This window comes from Leptodactylus fuscus, chromosome 2 (assembly GCF_031893055.1).
Source record: "Leptodactylus fuscus isolate aLepFus1 chromosome 2, aLepFus1.hap2, whole genome shotgun sequence".
Classification (NCBI taxonomy): domain Eukaryota; kingdom Metazoa; phylum Chordata; class Amphibia; order Anura; family Leptodactylidae; genus Leptodactylus; species Leptodactylus fuscus.
The window spans coordinates 86,726,155-86,749,470 of NC_134266.1; the positions used below are offsets into that span (position 1 = coordinate 86,726,155).

The 23,316-nt window shown below is 43.2% G+C and overlaps 2 protein-coding genes across 4 annotated transcripts in view; one reads left to right on the plus strand and one right to left on the minus strand.

Moving 5' to 3' along the window:
• The window catches only part of LOC142194816 (uncharacterized), a 47,236-nt gene extending 24,550 nt beyond the window's left edge, over window positions 1-22,686 (minus strand). The window contains exons 1-2 of one of the 3 annotated variants that reach the window (XM_075264187.1): window positions 22,590-22,686; window positions 21,646-21,703 (exon numbers count right to left, since the gene is read on the minus strand). The gene's annotated coding sequence lies outside the window, so the exon portion shown is untranslated. Of the gene's footprint in view, window positions 1-21,645; window positions 21,704-21,843; window positions 21,947-22,589 lie in introns of those variants that run through there. The other 2 variants (XM_075264186.1, XM_075264185.1) reach the window with 2 other exon arrangements.
• Window positions 1-23,316, plus strand: part of LOC142194808 (serine/threonine-protein kinase 38) — a 432,602-nt gene that overhangs the window by 357,097 nt on the left and 52,189 nt on the right. The gene's annotated exons all lie outside the window — the stretch shown is intronic.

Here is a 23,316-nt window from a genome sequence, read left to right on the forward strand (position 1 = left end):
TTTAATACTGCTATACAGTTCCATTGTCTCACTGGGAATTCAAAGAATATATGGGGGTTATGTGCACCCACAATTTTTAATACTGGTATACAGTGCCATTGTCTGACTGGGAATTCAAAGAATATATGGGGGTTATGTGCACCCACAATTTTTAATACTGGTATACAGTGCCATTGTCTCACTGGGAATTCAAAGAATATATTGGGGTTATGTGTACCCACAATTTTTACTACTGGTATATAGTGCCATTGTCTGACTGGGAATTCAAAGAATATATGGGGGTTATGTGCACCCACAATTTTTAATACTGGTATACAGTGCCATTGTCTGACTGGGAATTCAAAGAATATATGGGGGTTATGTGCACCCACAATTTTTAATACTGGTATACAGTGCCATTGTCTGACTGGGAATTCAAAGAATATATTGGGGTTATGTGCACCCACAATTTTTACTACTGGTATACAGTGCCATTGTCTGACTGGGAATTCAAAGAATATATGGGGGTTATGTGCACCCACAATTTTTAATACTGGTATACAGTGCCATTGTCTGACTGGGAATTCAAAGAATATATTGGGGTTATGTGCACCCACAATTTTTAATACTGGTATATAGTGCCATTGTCTGACTGGGAATTCAAAGAATATATGGGGGTTATGTGCACCCACAATTTTTAATACTGGTATACAGTGCCATTGTCTGACTGGGAATTCAAAGAATATATTGGGGTTATGTGCACCCACAATTTTTACTACTGGTATATAGTGCCATTGTCTGACTGGGAATTCAAAGAATATATGGGGGTTATGTGCACCCACAATTTTTAATACTGGTATACAGTGCCATTGTCTGACTGGGAATTCAAAGAATATATGGGGGTTATGTGCACCCACAATTTTTAATACTGGTATACAGTGCCATTGTCTGACTGGGAATTCAAAGAATATATTGTGGTTATGTGCACCCACAATTTTTACTACTGGTATACAGTGCCATTGTCTGACTGGGAATTCAAAGAATATATGGGGGTTATGTGCACCCACAATTTTTAATACTGGTATATAGTGCCATTGTCTGACTGGGAATTCAAAGAATATATGGGGGTTACGTGCACCCACAATTTTTGCTACTGCTATACAGTTCCATTGTCTCACTGGGAATTCAAAGAATATATGGGGGTTATGTGCACCCACAATTTTTAATACTGGTATACAGTGCCATTGTCTGACTGGGAATTCAAAGAATATATGGGGGTTATGTGCACCCACAATTTTTACTACTGGTATACAGTGCCATTGTCTGACTGGGAATTCAAAGAATATATTGGGGTGACGTGCACCCACAATTTTTGCTACTGCTATACAGTGCCATTGTCTCACTGGGAATTCAAAGAATATATGGGGGTTATGTGCACCCACAATTTTTAATACTGGTATACAGTGCCATTGTCTGACTGGGAATTCAAAGAATATATTGGGGTTATGTGCACCCACAATTTTTAATACTGGTATACAGTGCCATTGTCTGACTGGGAATTCAAAGAATATATGGGGGTTATGTGCACCCACAATTTTTAATACTGGTATATAGTGCCATTGTCTGACTGGGAATTCAAAGAATATATTGGGGTGACGTGCACCCACAATTTTTGCTACTGCTATACAGTGCCATTGTCTCACTGGGAATTCAAAGAATATATGGGGGTTATGTGCACCCACAATTTTTAATACTGGTATACAGTGCCATTGTCTGACTGGGAATTCAAAGAATATATTGGGGTTATGTGCACCCACAATTTTTAATACTGGTATATAGTGCCATTGTCTGACTGGGAATTCAAAGAATATATGGGGGTTATGTGCACCCACAATTTTTAATACTGGTATACAGTGCCATTGTCTGACTGGGAATTCAAAGAATATATTGGGGTTATGTGCACCCACAATTTTTACTACTGGTATACAGTGCCATTGTCTCACTGGGAATTCAAAGAATATATTGGGGTTATGTGCACCCACAATTTTTACTACTGGTATATAGTGCCATTGTCTGACTGGGAATTCAAAGAATATATGGGGGTTATGTGCACCCACAATTTTTAATACTGGTATACAGTGCCATTGTCTGACTGGGAATTCAAAGAATATATGGGGGTTATGTGCACCCACAATTTTTAATACTGGTATACAGTGCCATTGTCTCACTGGGAATTCAAAGAATATATTGGGGTTATGTGTACCCACAATTTTTACTACTGGTATATAGTGCCATTGTCTGACTGGGAATTCAAAGAATATATGGGGGTTATGTGCACCCACAATTTTTAATACTGGTATACAGTGCCATTGTCTGACTGGGAATTCAAAGAATATATGGGGGTTATGTGCACCCACAATTTTTAATACTGGTATACAGTGCCATTGTCTGACTGGGAATTCAAAGAATATATTGGGGTTATGTGCACCCACAATTTTTACTACTGGTATACAGTGCCATTGTCTGACTGGGAATTCAAAGAATATATGGGGGTTATGTGCACCCACAATTTTTAATACTGGTATATAGTGCCATTGTCTGACTGGGAATTCAAAGAATATATGGGGGTTACGTGCACCCACAATTTTTGCTACTGCTATACAGTTCCATTGTCTCACTGGGAATTCAAAGAATATATGGGGGTTATGTGCACCCACAATTTTTAATACTGGTATACAGTGCCATTGTCTGACTGGGAATTCAAAGAATATATGGGGGTTATGTGCACCCACAATTTTTACTACTGGTATACAGTGCCATTGTCTGACTGGGAATTCAAAGAATATATTGGGGTGACGTGCACCCACAATTTTTGCTACTGCTATACAGTGCCATTGTCTCACTGGGAATTCAAAGAATATATGGGGGTTATGTGCACCCACAATTTTTAATACTGGTATATAGTGCCATTGTCTGACTGGGAATTCAAAGAATATATGGGGGTTATGTGCACCCACAATTTTTAATACTGGTATACAGTGCCATTGTCTGACTGGGAATTCAAAGAATATATGGGGGTTATGTGCACCCACAATTTTTAATACTGGTATATAGTGCCATTGTCTGACTGGGAATTCAAAGAATATATGGGGGTTACGTGCACCCACAATTTTTGCTACTGCTATACAGTTCCATTGTCTCACTGGGAATTCAAAGAATATATGGGGGTTATGTGCACCCACAATTTTTACTACTGGTATACAGTGCCATTGTCTGACTGGGAATTCAAAGAATATATTGGGGTGACGTGCACCCACAATTTTTGCTACTGCTATACAGTGCCATTGTCTCACTGGGAATTCAAAGAATATATGGGGGTTATGTGCACCCACAATTTTTAATACTGGTATACAGTGCCATTGTCTGACTGGGAATTCAAAGAATATATTGGGGTTATGTGCACCCACAATTTTTAATACTGGTATATAGTGCCATTGTCTGACTGGGAATTCAAAGAATATATGGGGGTTATGTGCACCCACAATTTTTAATACTGGTATACAGTGCCATTGTCTGACTGGGAATTCAAAGAATATATTGGGGTTATGTGCACCCACAATTTTTACTACTGGTATATAGTGCCATTGTCTGACTGGGAATTCAAAGAATATATGGGGGTTATGTGCACCCACAATTTTTAATACTGGTATACAGTGCCATTGTCTGACTGGGAATTCAAAGAATATATGGGGGTTATGTGCACCCACAATTTTTAATACTGGTATACAGTGCCATTGTCTGACTGGGAATTCAAAGAATATATTGGGGTTATGTGCACCCACAATTTTTACTACTGGTATACAGTGCCATTGTCTGACTGGGAATTCAAAGAATATATGGGGGTTATGTGCACCCACAATTTTTAATACTGGTATATAGTGCCATTGTCTGACTGGGAATTCAAAGAATATATGGGGGTTACGTGCACCCACAATTTTTGCTACTGCTATACAGTTCCATTGTCTCACTGGGAATTCAAAGAATATATGGGGGTTATGTGCACCCACAATTTTTAATACTGGTATACAGTGCCATTGTCTGACTGGGAATTCAAAGAATATATGGGGGTTATGTGCACCCACAATTTTTACTACTGGTATACAGTGCCATTGTCTGACTGGGAATTCAAAGAATATATTGGGGTTATGTGCACCCACAATTTTTGCTACTGCTATACAGTGCCATTGTCTCACTGGGAATTCAAAGAATATATGGGGGTTATGTGCACCCACAATTTTTAATACTGGTATACAGTGCCATTGTCTGACTGGGAATTCAAAGAATATATTGGGGTTATGTGCACCCACAATTTTTAATACTGGTATATAGTGCCATTGTCTGACTGGGAATTCAAAGAATATATGGGGGTTATGTGCACCCACAATTTTTAATACTGGTATACAGTGCCATTGTCTGACTGGGAATTCAAAGAATATATTGGGGTTATGTGCACCCACAATTTTTACTACTGGTATACAGTGCCATTGTCTGACTGGGAATTCAAAGAATATATGGGGGTTATGTGCACCCACAATTTTTAATACTGGTATATAGTGCCATTGTCTGACTGGGAATTCAAAGAATATATGGGGGTTACGTGCACCCACAATTTTTGCTACTGCTATACAGTTCCATTGTCTCACTGGGAATTCAAAGAATATATGGGGGTTATGTGCACCCACAATTTTTAATACTGGTATACAGTGCCATTGTCTGACTGGGAATTCAAAGAATATATTGGGGTTATGTGCACCCACAATTTTTACTACTGGTATATAGTGCCATTGTCTGACTGGGAATTCAAAGAATATATGGGGGTTATGTGCACCCACAATTTTTAATACTGGTATACAGTGCCATTGTCTGACTGGGAATTCAAAGAATATATGGGGGTTATGTGCACCCACAATTTTTAATACTGGTATACAGTGCCATTGTCTGACTGGGAATTCAAAGAATATATTGGGGTTATGTGCACCCACAATTTTTACTACTGGTATACAGTGCCATTGTCTGACTGGGAATTCAAAGAATATATGGGGGTTATGTGCACCCACAATTTTTAATACTGGTATATAGTGCCATTGTCTGACTGGGAATTCAAAGAATATATGGGGGTTACGTGCACCCACAATTTTTGCTACTGCTATACAGTTCCATTGTCTCACTGGGAATTCAAAGAATATATGGGGGTTATGTGCACCCACAATTTTTAATACTGGTATACAGTGCCATTGTCTGACTGGGAATTCAAAGAATATATGGGGGTTATGTGCACCCACAATTTTTACTACTGGTATACAGTGCCATTGTCTGACTGGGAATTCAAAGAATATATTGGGGTTATGTGCACCCACAATTTTTGCTACTGCTATACAGTGCCATTGTCTCACTGGGAATTCAAAGAATATATGGGGGTTATGTGCACCCACAATTTTTAATACTGGTATACAGTGCCATTGTCTGACTGGGAATTCAAAGAATATATTGGGGTTATGTGCACCCACAATTTTTAATACTGGTATATAGTGCCATTGTCTGACTGGGAATTCAAAGAATATATGGGGGTTATGTGCACCCACAATTTTTAATACTGGTATACAGTGCCATTGTCTGACTGGGAATTCAAAGAATATATTGGGGTTATGTGCACCCACAATTTTTACTACTGGTATACAGTGCCATTGTCTGACTGGGAATTCAAAGAATATATGGGGGTTATGTGCACCCACAATTTTTAATACTGGTATATAGTGCCATTGTCTGACTGGGAATTCAAAGAATATATGGGGGTTACGTGCACCCACAATTTTTGCTACTGCTATACAGTTCCATTGTCTCACTGGGAATTCAAAGAATATATGGGGGTTATGTGCACCCACAATTTTTAATACTGGTATACAGTGCCATTGTCTGACTGGGAATTCAAAGAATATATGGGGGTTATGTGCACCCACAATTTTTACTACTGGTATACAGTGCCATTGTCTGACTGGGAATTCAAAGAATATATTGGGGTGACGTGCACCCACAATTTTTGCTACTGCTATACAGTGCCATTGTCTCACTGGGAATTCAAAGAATATATGGGGGTTATGTGCACCCACAATTTTTAATACTGGTATATAGTGCCATTGTCTGACTGGGAATTCAAAGAATATATTGGGGTGACGTGCACCCACAATTTTTGCTACTGCTATACAGTGCCATTGTCTCACTGGGAATTCAAAGAATATATGGGGGTTATGTGCACCCACAATTTTTAATACTGGTATATAGTGCCATTGTCTGACTGGGAATTCAAAGAATATATGGGGGTTATGTGCACCCACAATTTTTAATACTGGTATACAGTGCCATTGTCTGACTGGGAATTCAAAGAATATATTGGGGTTATGTGCACCCACAATTTTTACTACTGGTATACAGTGCCATTGTCTCACTGGGAATTCAAAGAATATATTGGGGTTATGTGCACCCACAATTTTTACTACTGGTATACAGTGCCATTGTCTGACTGGGAATTCAAAGAATATATGGGGGTTATGTGCACCCACAATTTTTAATACTGGTATACAGTGCCATTGTCTGACTGGGAATTCAAAGAATATATGGGGGTTATGTGCACCCACAATTTTTACTACTGGTATACAGTGCCATTGTCTGACTGGGAATTCAAAGAATATATGGGGGTTATGTGCACCCACAATTTTTAATACTGGTATACAGTGCCATTGTCTCACTGGGAATTCCACAAATAATTTGGGGATTCATTCACCCTACATCTCAGGCTCTTGCCATATTCACCCAGGTTGTCAGTGCTGCACCAGCTCGTTCCCAGACAGCTCGGCCCGAAAAACACGTTACCTATATAGAGGATTTGGACAATGAAGACAACATGTTCTAAATCTAATGTCTGCACCTTCTCCAGAATTAAAATAAAGGCAGCGTTTAACTTTCAAATAGCACTGCACAAAGGAAGAGCTTATCAGCTTGTCTCATGACATGCTACTGAAAAGTTTCATTTGTGTATCTTAATGTAAATATAGTTGTATAAGCTTTTTGGGTTTTAGGCACTGCCAAGTTATTTATTACCACCCGCTCCCTTATAATGATGATGACGCCAAAGTCACTGTGGGTGTTCAGAGCTCACAGCTTTGGGTGACATTTGTCTTGCTCTCTGTCGGTACCAGCTGTCTTTTTGGATACCGTAAAGTTATGTTGACTTTATTAACAGCTATAGAAACTTTAGCCAGGTTGTGACGGTGTGTAACCCTAACAACACTAAGTGGGATACACATTAATAGTCAGTCTATGTACGCTAAACGTATCACTGAAGTAATTTTTTTTCCCTCTCCCCTAATATAAGAAAGGAACAGACATTAGACCTAGACCGGGGTTCGAGGCTTGAAAAAATCCAGTATTATTTGTTCTTCATGATGTGAAATATGTGTTGAAAAGCAACCCAAGATGAAGTCAGCCATGTGTGCCAGTGTGTTACTTGGCATGCCTTTGCTGGCCCCAACTGTAAGGGTCACTCTCCATTTCCTCCATTTTCCACTCCCCTTCACACCATTTGTGGTGAAGCAATGGGATGCACTGAAGTGCACCCTCTAGCCTCGTGTGGGATAGGGACATCAGATGCCACTCCAACCCCCTCGTCTTCCTCCGCCAGCCAACGGTGCGAAGATGAGAGGAGTGTGCTCTGAATGTTTTCTGCCTAGCAGAGGCTAGTTCTCACTTACGAAAATGGCCCCACTTTGACCTGTATATCAGGCACAATGGTGTAGGTTTCAAAGAAACATGGCACCAACAAGTTGGAAAACGTGGGCCATGCGTGGACAGTGTTTGAGTCTGGCAAGCTCCAGATCTGCTACCAGGTTCCAGCCATTATCACAGGCGCAAAAATGCCAGGCCCCAGGTGTAGCAGGGAAAAAAAAATGCCATCTCAGCCAGGATGGCATCCCTGACCTCGGAGGCACTGTGCTGTCTGTCCCCCAAGCTGATCAGTTTCAGCACGGCCTGCTGACATCTCCCCATGCCAGTGTTACAGTGTTTTCCGCTAGTAGCTGGGGTGGAGGTTGCAGCTTCGTAGGGTTTCAGTCTACTCCTGCCATGAATTTTGGCCTGGGAGAGGAGATAGGCCACCCCAGTTTGCACCCGGGGAACAGACTCCACCACATTCACCCTGCCTGTCATTAAAGATAAGCACTGCAGCATCCCTGACCACAGGCGCTTGTCCATGTGTCGGTGGTCAAGTGGACCTTGCAGCAAAGCGCAGAGCTCTGGGCCCGACTGATGTTATGGGACACATGCAGGCGCAAGGCAGAGACAGCACACCAAGAGAAGTAGTAACGGCTAGGCCCAGCATAGGGAGGTGCCCCAGCTGCCGTCTGCTGACGAAAGGCCTGGGTCTCCAGAAGCATAAACAAACACCAACATCTCCAGGGCCAGCAGTTTATCGATGAGGCTGTTACAGGCTTGGGCATGGGGGTGGGTTGTATTGTACTTCTGCCTGCAATGAAAAGCTTGGGAAATGTGGAGTGGCTGGGAAGAGGCGCATGATGGTGCAGGCCAAAAGGGCGCATGAGGGTGAACTCCCCAATGTGTCAGAGATAGGTGTGTAGGTGTCCTTGCATCATATACTTGCACCATATTTGGCTTTGGAAGTTAATTTTGTGCCAAAAAGTGGTTAAGACAGCGATCCCTCAGCTACTCCCGTTACACTGTCTATTGAAGTTACCATCTGTGGAAGTGGACCACCATTTCTAAGATCCCAAAGGAAGCAGGCAAGAGATGTGCAGTTCAGAAAAAAAGATGAGAAAATAAGTTTAGGCTGTAGAGCACAGAGGGATCGGAGAGGACAGAGCTGGTGTCGGCCAGGTATTCCCACAACATGCGCCTATACTTGTCCCTCCTGGTGACACTAGGCCCCTGAGTGGCAGTAATTTGTCCAGGGGGGCCATTAACGTGTTCCAGACCTAGGAATAAGTCTTCCAACAGGGTAGAGTTTTGCATGCCTTTGCTTCTACCCACTGTTTTTGCTGCTTAGCTTCCCTCCACATCTACTCTGCTTTCACCCCTAAACATCACCCCAGTTTATGCCTTTGCTTCTACCCAGGTTTTTTGTTGATTTAGCTTCCCTCTACATCTACACTGCTTTAGCCCCTAGACATCACCCCTGTCCATGTGGGGTCGGTGGCCTCGTCATCCACCAACTCCTCTTCCAATTGCGCACTGCCCCCTTACTGCAAACCGCACATGACCACAGCTTGCCTTGATGGCAACTGTGTCTCATGATCCCCACTTAGGTCCAGACAAGTCGGTGGCGGGTCCAAAACCCCAAAATTGGAAGGAAATGGCAGATGCTGCAGTATTTCTAACACCTGTTCCTGGTGCTCGGGCCTGGTCTGTGTTGTACCCTGCACCCTGCTTAACGCATCTGCCATATCCGAAGTTGTGCTGAGCGCATGCTAATGTTTCGTGTCCAGTGCAATGGATGGGATGGGATTTCACATAAGTCTGCCACCCATGGCCACTCATGGTTGAGCAACTGAGGGAGTTGACTTTGACGAACCCGAGGGTTTTGGAGTTGGAACTACATCAAAGGTCTGTGCTGCTCACACACTCTGCTCAACACATGATATGTTTAGTGCCAGCAGTGTGGAGACGTCGCACAACAGCCGTTGTTCCAGCAGGTACAGGCGTTGTAGGAGTGCATAGAGGCTAGCAGCGGCAACTATACACTTTAAAAACTATCCGCACAAGCGCCACACTTTCACCAGTAGCTCAGGAACATTGGGGTACCTTTTTCAAAAGATTAGCAGCAATGAGTTAAAAACGTGGCCCAGGTATGGAATATGTTGCAGGCTGCCAAGCTACAGAGCCAATCCCAGGTTACGGCCATTATCACACATGACAACATGCCTGGGCCCAGGTGCAGTGGCAAAAACCACATTGCCGTCTCATCGAGGATGGCATGACTCACTTTGTAGGCAGTGTGCTGTCTGGCCCCCAAGCTGATGAGCTTCAGCACGGCCCGCTGACGTCTCCCCACACCAGTGTTGCAGCGTTTCCAGCTCGTAGCTGGGGTCAATTTAACAGCGGAGGAGGGTGGTGTTTCAGCCCTCCTCCCAGGAATGTTGTGTGGGGAGACAAGTCAGGCCACCACATTTTGCGACCCGGTCCACGCCTCAACTACATTCAACCACTGTGCCCAAATTGAAAGGTAGCGTCCCTGTCCGCATGCACTTGTCCATTCGTAACTGGTCACATGGAACTTTAGGGCTAAGCGCTGAATTTAGGGACCGCCTCATGTTTGGGGGAAAGTGCTGGTGTGGACGGCACAGTGCGGTGGCGCAGTAGACACTCTGCCCAAAAAGGGCAGAGTGTCCCCCAGCCGGGATTCCAACATCTCCTGGGCCAGATTTCTTGAGATGAGGCCGTTGAAGCCTTGGGCATGTGGGTGGGTTGCGCTGTACTTTAGCATGAAATGAAAGGCTTGGGAGATGGGGAGTTGCTGGGAAGAGGCGCATGATGGCGCGGGCAAAAGGAGAAATGGCAGGAAAAGGTGAGGATAAGGGTGAACTCCCCAAAGTGTCAGAGGCAGATGTGGAGGTGTCCTGGCTCCTGGTCTGGACTGCAGCGCCAGCCCTGTCAACAGTGGAAGAGGCAGTGGCCGCCAGGCCAAACGACGATTATCCTGCGCTTGCTCTCACCCACTGAGCCCAGGGCTTGCCTTCCAAATGATGGCACCCGCAAGAGGTGGTGAGATTCCTCTCCGCAGATCTCCAAACCATCTTGGACTTGCAAATTGCACTAAATTTGTCATGTAACTGACATGTATATGATGAGTCTATCCATTGTCTGTTCATTTTGGTGAAAGTCAGCCTGTCAGCTGACAGACAGCTGTGCTTGTCAGTGATGATGTCACCGGCTGCTTGTACCCCCAGTTTTTGCTGCTTAGCTTGCCTCCACATCCACACTGCTTTTGCCCCTACACATCACCCCTATCCATGCCTGTGCCTCTAGCCATAAGTCTGCCACCCATGGAAACTCATGGTGCAGAAAGTGAGGGAGCTGACTCTGAGGAACCCTTGGGTTTTGTAGCTGGTACTCCATCAAAGGTCTCTGCTGCTCACACACCCTGCTGAACATACGGTATCTAGGGTTAGAGCGTGTGGTGACCTCGCACAACAGTAGGTGCTTCAGGCAGATGTAGGCCTTGCTGGAGTGTATTGCGGCTAGCTCCAGGTACTGTAGACTTGGGAAAGTGGGTGTCCAAGTGCCGCACTTTCACCCTTAGCTCAGCTAATTTGGGGTATGTTTTTAAAAATCATTGCACCACTACATTGAACATGTGGGCCAGGCATGGAACGTGTTGGAGGCTGGCAAGCTCCAGAGCCCTCCAACAAGCTAAAAAACCTGGCCCCAGGGGCAGCGGAGATAAACAAATTGCCATCTCATCCAGGATGGCATCCCTGACCTCAGAGGCAGTGTGCTGTCCGTCTCCCAAGCTGATGAGCTTCAGCCCAGCCTGCTGACGTCTCCCCACACCAGTGTTGCAGCGTTTTCAGCTCGTAGCTGGGGTAAATCTAACAGCGGAGGAGGAGGAGGGTGGTGTTTCAGCCCTCCTCCCAGGAATGTTTTGTGGGGAAACAAGTCAGGAAAATTCTTGAAACGGGAGAGTTTTGCATCTTTGCCCTTGCTGCCTATGGACATCCCTTTGCCTCTAGCCACCATTTTCCCTGCTTTGCTTGCCTCCACATCCACACTGCTTTTGCCCCTAGACATCACCCCAGTCCATGCCTTAGCTTGTACCCCCAGTTTTTCCTGCTTAGCTTGCCTCCACATCCACACTGCTTTTGCCCCTAGACATCACCCCAGTCCATGCCTTAGCTTGTACCCCCAGTTTTTCCTGCTTAGCTTGCCTCCACATCCACACTGCTTTTGCCCCTAGACATCACCCCAGTCCATGCCTTAGCTTGTACCCCCAGTTTTTCCTGCTTAGCTTGCCTCCACATCCACACTGCTTTTGCCCCTAGACATCACCCCAGTCCATGCCTTAGCTTGTACCCCCAGTTTTTCCTGCTTAGCTTGCCTCCACATCCACACTGCTTTTGCCCCTAGACATCATCCCTATCCATGCCTCTTCCCCTAGCCATAACTCTGCCACCCCTGGAAACTCATGGTGCAGAAACTTTGGTTGCTGACTTTGAGGAACCCTTGGGTTTTGTAGATGGAACTCCATCAAAGGTCTGTGCAGCTCACACACCCTGCTCAAGATATGGTATTGTAGGGTTTCAGCATGTGTGAATGACGGACAACAGCCTGTGTTTGGACAGATGTAGGCCTTGCTAGAGTGTTTTTAGGCTAGCAGCGACTCCTGTGCACTTGCAAAAGTGGGCGCACAAGCGCCGCATTTTCAACAGTAGCTTCGGTACATTTGGGTATGTTTTTAAAAAACTTTGCACCACTAGGTTAGACGTGGGCCAAACATGGAACGTGTTGGAGGCTGGCAAGCTCCAGAGCCGCTACCAGGTTCCAGCCATTATCACAGGCGTAAAAATGCCAGGCCCCAGGTGTAGCAGGGAAAAAAAAATGCCATCTCAGCCAGGATGGCATCCCTGACCTCGGAGGCACTGTGCTGTCTGTCCCCCAAGCTGATGAGCTTCAGCACCGCCTGCTGACGTCTCCCCACACCAGTGTTTTAGCGTTTGCCGCTAGTAGCTGTGGTGGAGGTTGCAGCGTCGTAGGGTTTCAGTCTACTCCTGCCATGAATTTTGGCCTGGGAGAGGAGATAGGCCACCCCAGTTTGCACCCGGGGAACAGACTCCACCACATTCACCCTGCCTGTCATTAAAGATAAGCACTGCAGCATCCCTGACCACAGGCGCTTGTCCAAGTGTCGGTGGTCAAGTGGACCTTGCAGCAAAGCGCGGAACTAAGGGCCCACCTGATGTTGAGTGACACGTGCTGGTGCAAGGCGGGGACGCCACACCGGGAGAAGTTGAGACGGCTAGGGACGGCATAGTGAGGTGCCACAGTTGCCATCAGGTCCGGGAAGGCGGGAGTTTCAACAAGCCGGAACGCCAACCTCTCCTGGGCCAGCAGTTTAGCGATGTTGGCGTTCTAGGCTTGCGTGGGTGGGTGGTTAGCGGTGTATTTCTGCCGGCGCTCCAATGTCTGAGAGATGGTGGGTTGTTGTAAAGAAGCGCCTGATGGTGCCTTTGATGGTGCAGGAGAAGGAGATAAGACAGAAACAGGGGAGGATGAGGGAGAAGTCAACAAAGTGGCGGAGGCAGATGAAGTGATGTCCTGGCTCGTCCTCTGGAGTGCATCGCCAGCACTGTGAGCAGAGGCAGTGGCATGAACGGCGGGCGACGTTTGTCCTGCCGTTGCTGCCTGCCACTGATTCCATTGCTTGGATTCCAAATGACGGTGCATTGAAGTGGTGGACAGGTTGCTCTTCTCAGGGCCCCTACTCGATTTTGAGAGGCAAATTGTGTAGACGACACTATATCTGTCCTCGGCGCATTCCTTGAAAAAACTCTACACCTTCAAGAAACGTGCCCTCGATGGGGGAGTTTTTCTGGGCTGGGTACAAAAGGGAACATCTTCGGACATTCCGGGTCTGGCCTGGCTTCGGCAAAGCAGCTGACCTCTGCCTCTGGACATGTCTCTGCCTCTAGCTACCCTTTTTGGTGCTGCACCTGCCTCAACATCCACACTACTTTCCCAGCTTGACATCTGCCTTGTCCAGGTGGGGTCGGTGTCCTCGTCGTCCACCACCTCCTCTTCCAACTCCTGTCTCGCCTCCTCCTCCTGCACAATGCGCATGTCAACTGGCTGCCCTGACAGCAACTGCGTCTCATCGTCGTCGATGAGGGTGGGTTGCTGGTCATCCGCCACCAAATCGACCGGAGATGGAATGGAGGAGACTCTAGTGTTTGAGCATCTGGACACAGATACTCGTCTGTTAGGTCCGTGGAATCGCGAAATGGAGGGGCAGGTTGCGGTACAGTCAAAGGAAGGGAGAAAAGCTCTGGGGAGCAGGGACAGTTGGGGTTATTGTTCTGGGAAGATTGGGAATTTTGGGTGGAAGGAGGACAAGACTGTTGGGTAAGAGGAGGTAGAGGCTGACTGGCTGGTGGACAATGTGCTTTAAGCGTTATCCGACAGCCATTGCAAGACCTGTTCCTGGTTCTCGGGCCTACTAATCTTTGTACCATTCAGCCTAGTTAATGTGGAACTTTTGTGCAAAGCGCAGAACTTAGGGCCCGCCTGATGTTAAGGGACACACGCTGGTACAAGGCTCAACTCACCCTAAGTGCCAAAAACACTGCTGGTGCAAGGCTCTACTCATGCCAAGGGCCTCAATCTCTGCTGGTAGCTCAGCTTAAGGTCATGTAACTTTGTTTGGAAGGGCTCATGTTAAGGGCTAGAAAAGTGAATTTTGGAAGGTCTTACCACATCACACACACACACACACACACACACACACACACTCAAAATGACAGTTAAGGGTGAGGGCTTTTGGAATTCCCATTGCCTATTCCATTTGTGGTTGTCATGGGGAACGTGATTTAAAGGGGTGGTTGTTACTGTTTGTTGAGCTTAAATTGGGGTTTGTGTCCATCCATTTGGGGAGTAAAGAAGGTTTCCAGGTATTTTCCCACTTTGATAGAGGTTTTTTTGAATGTGGAAAGTGTGTAGTTGTTAGGCAGTGATGTTGGGGTAATAGAGGGTCTTTGGTGTGTTAGATGCCCCCAGACATGCTTCCCCTGCTGTCCCAGTGTCATTCCAGAGGTGTTGGCATCATTTCCTGGGGTGTCATAGTGGACTTGGTGACCCTCCAGACACGGATTTGGGTTTCCCCCTTAACGAGTATCTGTTCCCCATAGACTATAATGGGGTTCGAAACCCGTTCGAACACACGAACATTGAGCGGCTGTTCGAATCGAATTTCGAACCTCGAACATTTTAGTGTTCGCTCATCTCTAGTAATAACATTTGAGAAATGTGCTTTGTCCCCACAGCAGAGATTATTCACGTCTTAAACTTCTGTTCTACGTGCAGGAAAATCTGGGTTAAAGATTGACAGAATTCCTTTCAGTAGTTTGACACTCAACCAGCTCTGCATAGTTTGTAATAGAGATAAAAGATTGTTGTTTATAACACCGAAAAACATGTTTGTTTTGTTTTATAGCTTTATCTAGCACATGATATTAAGGCCCATAAATATATATATTCTTCTGCAGAAACAAGCCATCTTAACTGTAATCAGTAGTAGTAGTATAAGCATTATGCTGGATAGCTAAATCACCATTTTTTAACATTATTGCTAACTTCGCATATCATTTGACTTTTTCACCATTTTATCATTTTCACAGTTCTTAATACTTAACTGAGATGATGTCCCTAGATAATGGTATAAACAGATGGTAACAACTGTAGATGTGTCAACCAAATATCCACAGAAGTATAGAGGCCTATTGTATAAATCTATAATGTTACAGAGAATTCCAGCCCCTAATCCTGCTAACTCTCCTGCTGCCTTGTTTGTGTTGAGCTCTGTTTTACATCTGCATCCGAGGATCAGTTCAAAACCTCAATTGCATTTAATATCATACAATATTTTATGACCATATTTTTGTTGTCAACTCACAGACACCTTGGTGGAATTGCTGTTCTGATTGTGTTTGTTCTGTAGCTTTTGTTTTAAGCGGAAGTCATAATGTAGATGTGAACAGAGCCTAAATTTTTAAAGGGGTCCGTGGAATCAGTTTCCCTATTTCCGGAAACAGATCATCACTACTACTGCCCCCCATTATACTTACCTTCCAAGCTTCTTCCTGCAGGACGGCTCTTCCTTCTTTACTGATACTGTAGGTGCACCCTCTTCTCCAAGTGCTGCTCTATGCACTGCTGCCGATAATCCACCTCTACTGTGCAGCTCCCACACATGTGCAGAAGAGGTGGATCATGGGTGCAAAACATGAGCCTGCAGAATCAGTTAAGAAGGAGAGGCTGTCCCGCAGGAAAAAGCCTGGAAGGTAAGTATATAATGGGGTTGGGGGTTGGGTTGAGTAGCTAGGAAAGGGCTACTAGTGGGCGAGTTAGCTAGAGAGACTGGGAGAGGGTGTATGGGAGGGAGGGGCAGAGAGAAGAGGCAGGGAGAGAGTACATGGAGGGAGTAAGGTGAGAGGGGTTAGTGTGGAAGTTATATAACAGGAAGCTGAACCAGTAAACAAATGCAGGAGCTCCCAGAGACACCCAGGAATCACTCAAAACACTGCTAAAGATATATGGGTGCCTTTATTAACCCATTAATAACACTAACAGACAATTTTTCTAAAAAAAAACAAAACCTGTTATTGTAATTATACTATGCAATACTTCACAACCAAAGTTTGGAAATTGTGCCCTCTAATTATAAGAGGACCACTAAAATAATTAATACTGAAACATTGTTTTAAAAGGTTTTTTTTGACATAATCATATGTCATGCATGCACTGTCACTGTGTGATAACTTGTTCTGAATACAGGCATCAGATGTGGGGTTTTGACAAGTGCCAGCACACAGAAAGTTCCTTCATTCATGGTTATATCCATTGATAGTCGATCAAGACAAAAGATTGTCACCACTAAGTTGGCTAGAGAAATTCTATAAAACTCTGCAAAAACATAACTTATATGTTACACTATTTTAGTGAATGTTGGCTCTCTAAATATATTGTCTGCCATATCCATTGGGTGTCTGCTGAATGACACTGCAGAGACCTAGCGCTAATGCCCACAATCAAAGTTTTCTCTGATTCTGGAGTTGGCTTACACTGCCCCATTACCTATGAGGTCACAAGACAGCTTCTGCATGATGTCATCCCAGGAGCCATCCTGTTTCCCTGACAGCTGGGAGCCTTATCAAGGTTCCCAAGCCTTTCATAAACATAATACTATCAGTGGCAGCACTCTATAGTTATACAGTGATTTTCCCATCAATCAATTATTGCAGATTTAGGCCACGTGAGGGACGGGGATTGAAAAAAGTTGTAATAATAAAAAAAAAATCAAACCATCCCCTTCCCTATATCTCAAATAAAAATAAGCAAATAAGGCGCCTCCAAACTGTAAACAAAGTCATTTTGCCATGCTGCCGTAGCAGAAAAAAATCTAAATGAACGTATACAGAAAAGTTATAGGTGTCAGAATATTGTGTAATCCCATCCACACATTGCAGAAATCTTATTTATATTGATTTAGGTACACTCACTGTAATCCTAGTGCTGCCGATAACAAATGTACACCACTAAAAGTATAATACAAACATAAACCATAGGACATGGATGAATATGTAATGCTTTCAAAACATTATTGCATTGTTTGTATAATAGTCTAGGTTTTTTCTCTGCTCTTTATGACTGTAGTCTTTTTGAGGTTCCCCCATGGAATACATGTAGCTCACAGAGCTCTGTCTATTTTAAGAGGCTTCACATTTATTACAACAGTATAACAACCAGCAGTGGAGAATATTGCATCAGAGAATAAGCCAATGTACAGTATAATGTTTCTATAGGTCACAGAATGATACCAATACACACTGGATCTATAAGTATAACAGTGTATATCTGTATATGTATATCTGTCACAGAACTTCTGGTCCTGTCCTGTACTGTAGGTAAACAACCTTTGCATTACTGTCATGAAAGCAACATGTCTATGTGCAGTATAGCAATAGAATTGAATATTCTCACTCCATTTCTTTAAGTAAAAGAGAAATGCACTTTTTCCATCCACTACATTAACCATAAGCTGCAGAAAATTGTTTTCATTTCTGCTTGCATTCTGCTACGGTACTGACAAACTGATCCAAGGATCACGGATATATACAATTAGAACTCTATGCAGACGACTAATGGACAAAATGGCCATGAAAAACAGACATTTTTCACAGCCGTTTTCATGGGGAACCTTTTTTTATGGAACTTCATAGATTTGAGTCTATTGAGGGATCCATGAAAACGGACAAAAATAGGACATGCCCTATCTTTTGATGGTCCAGACTGCAGATCACAGTGGTTACCATATACTGTATATTCATCAAGCTCAGGAAGAATAACAGATCCTCCGGATCTCCATTGTTCCTGTATGTATCATATTTATAAAAATATTACTGAATAGAGCAGGGTATAATTCTGTGTCGTATTTGTGGCCTTGATGTCAGTACAACTATAACAAATCTCCTTCCCTGTGTTATAAGTGTTGCCAGAAATTTCCTATCCACCAGTACCAGCATCATGCCAAGCTGTTATTACCACAAGGGTAGGCAACAGCACTCATACATCAAAAGCTTTAAATAAGACAGAAAACCTGTGTGAAGACAGAGTCTCACTTTAAATTTTTGCTTGGAGTTAGAAGTAGTCTGCTTTCTCACCCAAACCAAAGATTTCTATCAAAACACTAGTAATAACAGTCATAAGAAATAATCCTATTGCTGAATTGATCACTTTGCATCCGAGGCCATGGCTGGTAGACAGACCAAATTTACAACCTGTTCAGCAGCAAATGAGCCTAGAGATTGAAGAGGCCCCCATCCCTCTTAAAATAGTTTCTTACTATCTTTCAGACTGCCTGCAATGAATAGGCTAATGAATTGCATAGCCCACAATTGCTGGTGCACTTTAAGACAAATAAGCAAGTTCCTTAGTATAAACTCACACAGTGTCTGCCTGTATCTGCCCCGAATAGAGTGGTTATTTCTCATGCAGATTTCTAGGTGGCTCATGATCGTGACAATCCTACAGGATGCATACTAGCCCCAAGTTAGTATATTTTAAAGTATGTTTCTAAGGCTCTTCTAACATATTGGTACACCAAGTATGTTCAAAAGTCTACTTAAAAAGGATCTATACCAAAAGAATGTTTTTTTTAGGCTATGCTGGGTTGGTGTGAACCAGTATAGATGTTATGCACTCTACAGGAAAGTGGTGTCTGCTGTGCTTTCCTTTTCAGAGGGATACAGGTAAAAGTACTCATCTGCTTGTAGTATCAGAATGCTCAGCTCTCAAACTATAATTTTATATATATATATATATATATATATATATATATATACAGTATATATAGTATATATTCAAAGAAGTCATAGATTGGCACTGCCAATAGTCACAAATTCACAAGTTCACATAATGGACTGCACTGGAGAGACTTATATTACCTAAGTGGTTCTCAACTTCTAATAAAGACCTCCATATATACAACAAAGGTATGACAAAAAAATGGGAGTGAAAGCAGTGGCGTAACTAGGAATGGCGGGGCCCCAAGGCAAAAATTTGACATTTGCTACATAAACTCATGAACTAACCTGGATACAAGGTGTGGGCGCTCGCTCTCTTTTTGTCTTACCTTTATTGTAAATTCAATAAATCTTTAAAAAAAATTAAAAATAGAAAAGAAGATCTTCAACTCACATTTCTGTATATAAAATCCTCATTTATTTCAGCTCATTAAAAACAAAGTTGGGAAAGAGGGCAGCCCCAAGAACGATCTGCAGGGATCCCGACTGTTGGGTCCCCCACAGATGTAATATTGAAGGCCTGTCCAAAGGATAGGTCATCAATATATGAAGGGGGTTTAATTCATATAATGTACAGGGCCATCATTTATATTAGGGGTACAGGGAATACTCTATTTGACTTGAGGCACTGTGGGGGACTCAAAAAGGGGGTGTGGCTTTGTGTTTGAAGGGGAAATGGAATGAAAATTTTCATGGCCCACATATTGCACTCTCCCCCTCAAAAATTGTTGTGGCTTGCTGTGTGCACTGCCCCATTTCCCTCTTATCTCCCAAAAATCTGGATTCACACTTGTGCACAACCACACCCTGCAGATCCTGTTGTTTAGAAATTTGAAGCCCACCCCTGTATACTCCTAAAATTTAACTCTAACGTAAGTGTGAAATAAATTCTGAACAGAGCCATAAGAAGTAAGGGCCCCTTCACACGGAGGATACGCTGGCTGATTTTGAATGTGTAAACGTTCCGAATCAGCGGCGTTTAAAACAGGTCCCATTGCTTTCTATGGGAGCCGGCATACGTGCGCTCCCCATAGAAATGAATGGGCTGCTTTTCCCATTCATTTCTATGGGGAACGCGCGTATGTCATCTCCCATAGAAAGCAATGGGACTTGTTTTAAACGCTGCTGATTCAGAACGTTTACATGTTCAAAATCAGCCAGCGTATCCTCCGTGTGAAGGGGCCCTTACATAGAAATGCTCTTACAGGCCCCTCATTTTGGCCACTTTTCAGCAGTGTTTACTTACAGATATCTGACCTATCAGGAGGATATTACAGATATTGAAATTGGTCTGAGTCAGCCACTTAAATACACATATATTTTATTAGGGTAGAACCAATTCTCATCTTTACCTGTTGTAATTTAGCTAAAAATATACTAGAAATATTCCTCCTCCATTCGGCTAAATCCCTGAATACACAATGTTGATGTGCTGTGGACAATGTGCATGTCAGGGCGCTGTCACATGCTGCTCTTGTCTGCATGGATTACCATACATTGCTGGCATTCCTTATGAAGCAATGGCGGGTACAGGTGCGGCCTGTGTCTAGAGGTAAAATCATATGACCACTACTTGTCGGGCTGTGCCTGGCTGATCGGCAGTGCAGTAACACAGGGCACGTATTCTCCTGTTTATCCGGAAGTTTATTGAAGTCTTTAGACTTCTGTAATGTGAGACACTTTAGCTTCTATTTCACAGTGCCTGCACCCTTCTAGAATCTACAGAATCATAGGAACCTCTGTTAATCTATTTTTATTCAGTAAATGGGAGAGCAGGTATAATATAATATTCTATAACTATATAAAATAACCTAGAATAGGAACGCCAACATGTGCCCATATTTTGGTGAGAAAAGAAGGGTCCTGTGAGAGTATTGTATGTATTCTATTTTATGTATAGAATGATCCAGGATATTTTACAGCTATTGTACTACGAGGAGTGTACCATAAATTTAATAACTCATGAAATCAGGTTTGGCAGATTTCTATTTACTAAAAACACAAGATAATTACTAATACTGACTATTTACCATCATATAATTACTACATATCAGACATTGACAGTTTTATCAGATTAATGGGCCTGATGTATCACATCCAATGAAATCTATGCAACATAATCCAGGACTAAAAAACACTCAAAGTATTGATATATTATATAATATAATATTGTAGTCTGAGGTTGAGACCTTACTCTAAGTTAATGACAAACCTAGATTGAGTCAGAGCCAGTGATTTACCACGTTACATACTGTAGCTGGGTGTCATATATATATATATATATATATATATATATATATATATATATGCTGGTATATCTATAGGCAGCATATGGTCTTAAACAAAATCACGTATATACTTATATCTTACATAGAGTTTATATTTCAGAAGTGAAATGAGGTACAGGGAGGAGGTTTTATCAGATTGGTCGTGGTGAGTAAATTGCTGGGTATATTCTTGCTTTGAAACCAGAGAAGCAAGGGTTAAATACACCAAATTACACTCTATAAGTGGGTTAGACATGTCTTACCTGAGAGTTCTGGATATAGGTTCACCTTAGCATGTATTAATTCTGCCAGAAGCTTGTTCTAGAGGTGACACAAGGAAGATTGTTACTTTGTAGCGCAGTGAAATTACTTCTCACTTCCGGGTGTGATACAAGAACACTTGAGATTGTCTTTGTTTGTGCCCTTGAAGGTTAAAGCTATGTCTTCTCTTCTATATGTACCTCAGCTAAAAAGTTTGAAGAGGACTTCTCCGGAAAGCTGATGACATTGTACCTGGAGGCAGCTGTTCTGGGTCATAACAGGTTTTCTGTTTGTCGAAAGCCTTTGTAATAATCTCCCTGGAGGGCTGAATGAGCTGTGGTTATGTCTCTATGGAAACCACTGAAAGTTTAACCAGTGTTTCAAGATTAGAGAGGGCGTTTTTACAATAGGCCTTGGACGCACCTGTCTGCCAAAATGACCTGGTCAGATAAAGGAAACACTTTTTCTCATGACGATAATATATTGGCATGGAGGAAGTCTAATGCTTTTACTAAAGCTTATCATATGTGAAAGAAGCAGGATACAGTATACAGTTCTCATACATACTGTTTACCATAGTTATCACTATAATACATTAGAATTCATGATGTGACCAGCTCCAGACTGGGTCGGTGAAACCAGCTGACACATGTCTGATAAACAGAAAGAAATGTAACAAGGAGTAGCTATCCTGTGTTATAACTTTTGTTTCTCAGAGGGACGTCTTGTGCACCCACACATACAGGGCCTTGTTTACAATGCTGCCATATATTTACAGTGATCAAATCCATGGACATGTTTTATTGTATATTAAAGTGAGCATTCATCTACACTTGTGGCATACGCTATATTGATGTCTAAGAAAAGCTGCTAAGCTGTATGATAATGTTCCTCTTTTGTGTCCAATCCCGAAATGCTAGGGTCCGATTTCCCAAGTGATCATTACCTTGCTTGCTTCAGCAGAGCTGTTTCCTCCTGGTCTGATATATTCCCTCCTGAACAAATTGGCTGAACACTTGAAGCTTCATGCTTGTACACAGAGGAACAGCATGGAAAGTTCTTTGTTATCTCAGATTAGCTACTACCATCTGTATCCACTTCCTGTAGTGTCACTGGCCTTGTGATTCGAGCATCATCTTTATCAAATGTCACAATTTAGTATACGTACATGTTTCTAGGCTCCATAAGAATGTCATCTGTCATTTACGCAGTATCAACCACTACACGTATTGTTTTATATACAGTAGAAGTTGCATATCTGCATAGTTTAGTACATGTTTTTTTAAGTTTAATGCTACAACATCCAAATATTTGAGTCAGACATGCTGGGTTACACTAGGTTCATACTATCGTCTGGCTGTCTGCTTAAAAAGTGTATCACCTGCGGAAATCCGTAGACACCATAGACTTTAATGGTTTCCTCCCAGTTTATGAAAAATGTGGAAAAATTCAGAATGAAAAGTCCTGCCTACAGAGACTTGGGAAAGGATGTACCGGCCTCCAAGGGGACAGCCAAAAATACCAGCACTCACCCAGATAGATGTGGAAGGCAACTTTATTTAGCATGACGTGTTCCGGGCCTAATCGCCCTTTTTCAAGTGCAATATAAATCCTGCCTTGGTGGGCCAAAAACATCATGATCCTTTCCTATTGTCCTGACGTACCAGTGACGG